Raw genomic sequence first — 7,006 nt, 5'->3', positions numbered from 1 at the left:
CAAAAAAAAAAAAAAAAAAAGAAAAAGAAAAGAAATAGCAGAAAGTTAACAAATTTGCCCACTTTTTGATGGGGTTATTTGTTTTGTTCTTGTTGATTTGCTTGAGTTCTTTGTAGATTCTGGATATTAGTCCTTTGTCAATGGATAGTTTGTAAATATTGTCTCCCGTTCTGTAGGTTGTTTACTCTGTTGATTATTTCCCTTGCCGTACAGAAATGTTTTAGTCTAAGTACCATTTATTTAGTTTTGTTGTTGCTGTACTTGCTTTTGGGGTCTTAGTCATAAATTCTTTGCCTAGGGCAGTATCCAGAAGCATTTCTCCTACATTTTCTTCTAGAATTTTTATGGTTTCATTTGTTACATTTAATCTTTTATCCATCTTGAGTTAATTTTAGCATATTGTGAGAGATCAGGGTCCTATTTTCATTCTTCTGTATGTGCTTTTCCAGTTTTCCTGGCCCTACTTATTGAATAGGGCATCCTTTCCCCAATGTATGTTTTTGTCTGCTTTGTCAAAAATCGGTTGTAGCAATAATGGCTTTATTTCTGCACTCTCTATTCTGTTCCATCGATCTGTGTGTCTACCTTTATACCAGTACCTTGCTGTTCTGATTACTGTAGCCTTGTGGTATAATTTGAAGTCAGATAATGTGATGGTTCCACATTTGTTTTTGCTTAGGATTGCCTTCATTATTCAGGCTCTTTTTGAAATTTAGAATTGCTCTTTCCAATTTTGTTGACATTTTAATGGGAATTGCATTGAATCTGTAAATCATTTTGGGCATTGATTCTTCCCAATCTACAAGCACAGGATGTTTTTCCATTTGTTCGTATCATCTACTATTTCTTTTGTCAATGTTTTTATGGTTTTCCTTGTAGAAATCTTTTCCTTGGTTAAATATATTCCAAGGTATTTTACTGGGTATGGTTCAGAAAGCATTTTTAAAACAAAATAATTGTCACTATTTCCCACAGATTCTGGTAGAACTTTTTTATATCTTTTTTTAAAATGTTTTAAATCCTCATTTCTATCTGTATTTTTGAGGACAGAGTGAATCTCTCTGAACAACTTTTTATTCATTACTACTTTTGTAACAGTGCTTTATAGTTTGTTAATAGAAACTCTTGATAGTAAGAATAAAGGTTATTGTTTACAAGGGAAATTGGAACTGGGTTTTGCTTTTTTGTTGAAGAACTTTGAAAAATATTGAAGTTGAATCCTACAACATTGAGTATACTGTTACAATTCATTAAAAGGCACCATTTATTTAAAAACTATTTCAGAGGAAGAAAATTTTAAAATCAAGACTACTGTAGAGGACAATCCTTTTCCTAAAAATGATTTGGAAATCTGAGAAACAAGGAACAGTGAATATGGTACTGGGAAAAAGGAATTTCTAATTTCTGTCAAATCTGAGATTATTCACAGTTAATGAAAATTTTTTTCAACAGTTTGAATTTCTTATTTTAGGACTACTGTCCTAAATGTGGAAAGTTAAAGTATAGATAACACATTCAAATGCTAAAAATGCTCTGGCTGTAGTAACTACTTAGGTCATTCTCTCATAGTTACTATAACTACTTAGCTATTTTAAGAGTGAAATTCTTAGAGCCTTTGTCCCTTTAAGGAATTAAAAAAAACTGTATCCACATTATATACCATATCGGACCTTTCTACCTTTCTACATGTGCACTCACTCAGCAACTCCTGTTAATGGGTGTAGTAGTGAAACTATGACCTCCTAAATATCTCTTAAGTCCTAAATCTTACTCACATATTGAGAATGAAGAAGAGTATTAAGCCAATTATGGATACAGCAAAGGAATCCTGGATAATCTGATTTGAGAGTGAGTACTAGTGGTGTATCAATTTAAAAGTGAAACATTCAGACACAACCAAGTAATCTCATATATAAAGATCCCACAGAAAGGTATATAGCATCTGAGCATAGAAAGAGTTTAAATTTTAAATATTCTCTCTAGAGCATGATTTTTCAACAGAAGTGATATTGCCTTTAAGGTGGTAAAAATTGATGTTGGGGGCTGAAAAATCTTATAAAGCCCTGAAATACGGTATATAAACAGATAAAGAATGGAATTAAAGTTTCATGGTGGAGAGGAGGGGAAAATAAGTTCTTGGGGGCTAATGGGTATAGTGGTTCACACCTGTAAACCCAGCACTTTGAAGAGACTGAGGCAGGAAAATTGCTTGAGGTTAGGAGTTTGAATCCAGCCTGGACCACGTGACAGGATGAAAATATTTTTAAATTTTTTTTCCATAAAATATGTTTTAAAAATTAGCCAAGTGTGATGGCATATGCTTATAGTTCTAGCTACTTGTGAGGTTGAGGCAGGCGTTTAAGGCTGCAGTGAGCTACAATAGTGCCACTATACTCCAGCCAGCCAGGACATCACAGTGAGACTCTGTCTCTTAAGAAAAAAAAAAAAATTGAAAAACAGTTCTTGTAAGAAGCTGGGGGTATGGTTGAACACTGCTTACTTGCATGGATGTGGGCCAAAGCACCACTACCTCAGAAATTACTTCCATAAGATAAAGTGGATATGCCAGTGAGAAAATATTTTTAAATAGTATGTTTTAACTAAGCAAAATTAATTGACATATAATCTTTTTAAAAAGTCATCTTACTGGCTTGGTACCCATAGCCCAGTGGTTAGGGTGCCAGCCACATGCACCAAGGTCGGTGAGTTAGAACCCAGCCCACGTCTGGTAAACAACAATGACAACTGCAACAACAACAAAATAGCTGAATGTTGTGGCTGGCGCCTGTAGTCCCAGCTACATGGGAGGCTGAGGCATGAGAATCACTTAAGCCCAAGAGTTTGAGGTTACTGCTATGAGCTGTTACATCACGGCACTGTATGGAGGGCAACATAGTGAGACTCTGTCTCAAAAAAAAAAGTCATATTTATCCCTCTAGAATATAAAGGTTTTCCTTACTAAATGCAAAAGTTGGGTCTTTTTCAGCTGAGATACATCCCTAAAAACTGTTTATTTATTTTTACATTTAATAATAAATCAATAAGAAATACAGTCTCTTAATAAGTTTAACATAGGCTATTTTAATCATATGTGACAATTTTTTTTATTGATCAACAAGGAGATAATTATCTTTTGATACTAAAACTGTATGTCATGTTACTGTATATAAAAGTTCAATTTTCTTTTTCTTTTTTTTTTTTTGCAGTTTTTGGCCAGGGCCAGGTTTGAACCCACCACCTCTGGCATATGGGGCTGGTGCCCTACTCCTTGAGGCACAGGCGCCTCCCCCAAGTTGACTTTTCTTCAGATGAAAAAACTAGCAATGCCAAATCAAGGTCATATCTATGCTATGAAATTTATCCAGAAGACAATGCATTATTTTCTTTGACTAAAACTGCTTTCTTTAAAAAAAATTGGCTTCATCTTAGTGGTTTTGAAGTGGTATATATTATTGTGGTTTTGCATTGTATTTCCCTAATGATAAGCATCTTCTCATGTGCAATTTATTTTTCTTTGGAGAAATAACTATTTAAGTCCTTTGCCCATTTTCCTGTTGTTTAGGATGTAAAAGTATAAGTTTATTTTATATTAGAGAGAGGAAAGTGAGGGGAAGAAATGAGAGAGAGAAGAGAGCTGAGAAAGGGAGTGTGAGAAGGGAAGATGGAGAGAGAGAGAGAGAAAAGGAGAGAACTGCATGGCATCCCAAAGAAAAAAGGAAGAATGCCTGTCCCTTTGCCCATTTTTAAATAGGAATTTTTGTTGTTGTTTAGGTACAGGAGTTCTTTATATATTCTGGATATGATTTATGAATATTTTCCTGCATTCTGTGGGATGCCTTTTCATATTCATATATATATATAGATATCTATCTATCTATCTATCTATCTATCTATATATATATATTTTTTTTTTAAGACAGAATCTCACTATGTCACCCTGGTAGAGTGCAGTGGAGTCACAGCTCACAACAACCTCAAACTCTTGGGCTTAAGCTATTCTCTTGCCTCAGCCTTCCGAGTAGCTGGGACTACAGGTGCCCGACACAATGCCCAGCTATATTTTTGGTTGCAGTTGTCCTTGATGTTTAGAAGGCCCAGGCCAGGCTCAAACCTGCCAGCCTTGGTGTATGTGGCTGGCACCCTACTCACTGAACTATGGGCACCAAGCCTCCTTTTCATGTTGTTGACTATTTCCTTTGAATGCATAACATTTTTTAAATTTGATGTATTCCAGTTTATCTATTTTTATGTCTATTGTCTATGTTTTTGGCAACAGATTATGGTTATATCTAAGGTCTTATTGCCAAATCCAATTTCATGATTTCTCTGTGTTCTCTTCTAATACTTTTAACTTACATTTAGGCCTTTGATACTATTTGAGTTAATTTTTCTGCATGTGATCCAACTTCATTCTTTTCCACGTATATATCCAGTTTTTCCAGCATGACTTCTAGCAAGACTATCCTTTCCCCCATTGAATGTTCTAGGAACTCTTGTCAACAATCAGTTTACCCAGATAGCCAGGGTTTATTTCTGTGCTCTCTTTTCTATTCCATTGTTCTGTATGACTGTCCTTATGCTAATACCTCACTCTTTTTACTACTATACCTTTGTAGAAAGTTTTGAAATCAGCAAGGTGAGTCCTTGAGCTTTGTTCTTTTACAAGACTTCATTGGCTATTAGGGGTCCCTTGAGATTCCATATAAATTTTAGGATGGATTTTTTTATTTCTGCAAAAAAAAAAATCATTGCAATTTTGATAGAGGTTGCATGAAATCTTTAGATTGCTTTGAGTATGAGTACTATCTTGTGTGGATTATCTCATTTTATCCACACAACTCTATGCAGTAGATATTTTCTCATTTTAAATGTGTGGAAATTGAAGTTTATCAAAATACAGTAAATTCCCAAGTCCCATGTATATAAAGAAGGAATGCTAGAATGCTAGAATTTGAAATACCAGAGTTTGTAACCACTTTACTGCCTTTCACAGCTTTGGCAGCACACACATAAAGCAGAAATAAACAAGATAAGTTTCTTCTTTGATCGATAGTTATACTTTCTAGGTAATCAGATGATGAAATCATTTAAGTTCCCAGTAGAAATTACTTGAATATGTTTTTAACTGAGTTATTATTACATCCTAACTGTCAAAGAAAATAATTTAATTACACAACAGTTTGATAAAATGCAGAAAGTCAGTGTTTGTAGAGGGAGCAATGTAGGAAGTAATTCTGCCTTTTGCTAGATGATAAAGGAAAAGTTGGAAGCAAATAAAATTTAATAAAGCTTGGACTGGATGACCTTTGCCTTGGGATACTTGGCCAAAACATAAAGCATCACTAAAATTGGACACCCTCTAGTCTGGAAATATCTCTGAATTGCTTAAGGAACTGAACGTAAAAGTTTTTACAATATTGGCTACATAAAGGAGGGTTACTGAAGTGCCAGAAGTGAATCAGAGTTAATGGAAATCATCGTGTTGTAGTTGAGGAAGCTAAGTCCATAAAAGTTACTTTGACCTGCCCACAAGACAGATGTGGTCAAGAGCATAGCCAGCCTAGAGTCCAGTTTTTCTGACTTCAATTAGTGCTCTTTATACTAAAACATACTAAATCCATTTATTCTTAAAGAAATGAGCCTAGGTTGTAAGCCATGATTTGTTTAATCATTTAACAAATCTTTTATGAAGGCCTATAGTGAACAAGACACTGTTCTAAATTTTGGTGAACCAAGATGTTTAGATGTGTTCTCAAGGAATTTTTAGTTAAGAAGGGGTATATCTTTATAATGCATTACAAAGGCAACTTACAAATACATATATCTAGGGGGGGAAAAACCTCAGAACATTAAATAGCAGCACATTTCCCGAAGGAAGTTACTTGTGATGCATTTGCAGTAAAAGAAAATAAGTAGTAGGTAAAAATTGAAGCAGCATCAATTATGCACATAGCAAATAGATATTTAATCTCTTTAAAACAAGTCAACCTAGGAAATGTTAACCTAGAATCAAGATCGCAAAACTATCTTGTATAACGATGAGTGACCAAGAAAATTACACCGAGTAAAGCCATATGTAAGAACTAACATTCACTAATATCATATCAGAACTCTAGGACATATTTTTTTCACAAAATAGCCTCCATTCCTAATGTACTTAGTCATAATAATGATACTATATTTTTAGGTATGAGAGCTTAGAACTCCTGAGTAAAACCTTTGACTTGTTTTTATCACATTTTCTTTCCGTTCTTTTCTCGTAATGCTTCCTTCATCAGTCTCTTTTATACTCTAGTATAATTTTGTGTCTTGACTATTATAGTAACCTCCTAATTAGTTTTCCTACCTTCTTTCATTCTTCCTACACGTCACTGTCCTGTCATTCTTCCCATACATAGTAGCACATTTTAATCATGTTGCTCTTCTCAAAAGATTTCTGTCTCCCTCCATTTCCTTATAGGATAGAGTCTAATATCCCAGATTATCACTAGTTGGCAGAGTCAGATTTTAATTTCACAAAAGAGGAAGCCTGGGATGGGGCTGTCTTGGAGCTTTTTCTTTCTTTCTTTCTTTTTCTTTTTTTCTTTTTTTTTTTTTTTTGGTAAGATATCACCTTTTGATTATCCATTCTACCTGTCTTCTGGTACTACTTTTATACTGCTTTCACTGGAATCTTTTCATCATAACAGCTGCTATGTCACTATATATTTTTGATTATTGAAAAGGTGCTAATGGGGGGGAGAATTATGATCAGGGAAAGTGATTCCCTTCCCATCTCCCTGTCTATTCCCCCTTTCAAATGAGGTTTCTGTCATTCAAAGACTTCCAAATCTTTGGAAAGTCTACTTCCAAATCATGTCCCCACATCTACCTAGATTTATTTCCCACTGTTCCCACTGTTTCCAATCCAGCCAAACTGGTTTATGTTGCTCATACCCTGAACAGTTCTTATAGTTTGGGCTAAGGAGGTGGTGACAGAGATGGAAAGAAGTAGAAGGACATGCTA

This window comes from Otolemur garnettii, unplaced genomic scaffold, assembly GCF_000181295.1.
Source record: "Otolemur garnettii isolate 467f Iridium unplaced genomic scaffold, OtoGar3 scaffold00006, whole genome shotgun sequence".
NCBI lineage: Eukaryota > Metazoa > Chordata > Mammalia > Primates > Galagidae > Otolemur > Otolemur garnettii.
This window is presented reverse-complemented; position numbering follows the sequence as displayed.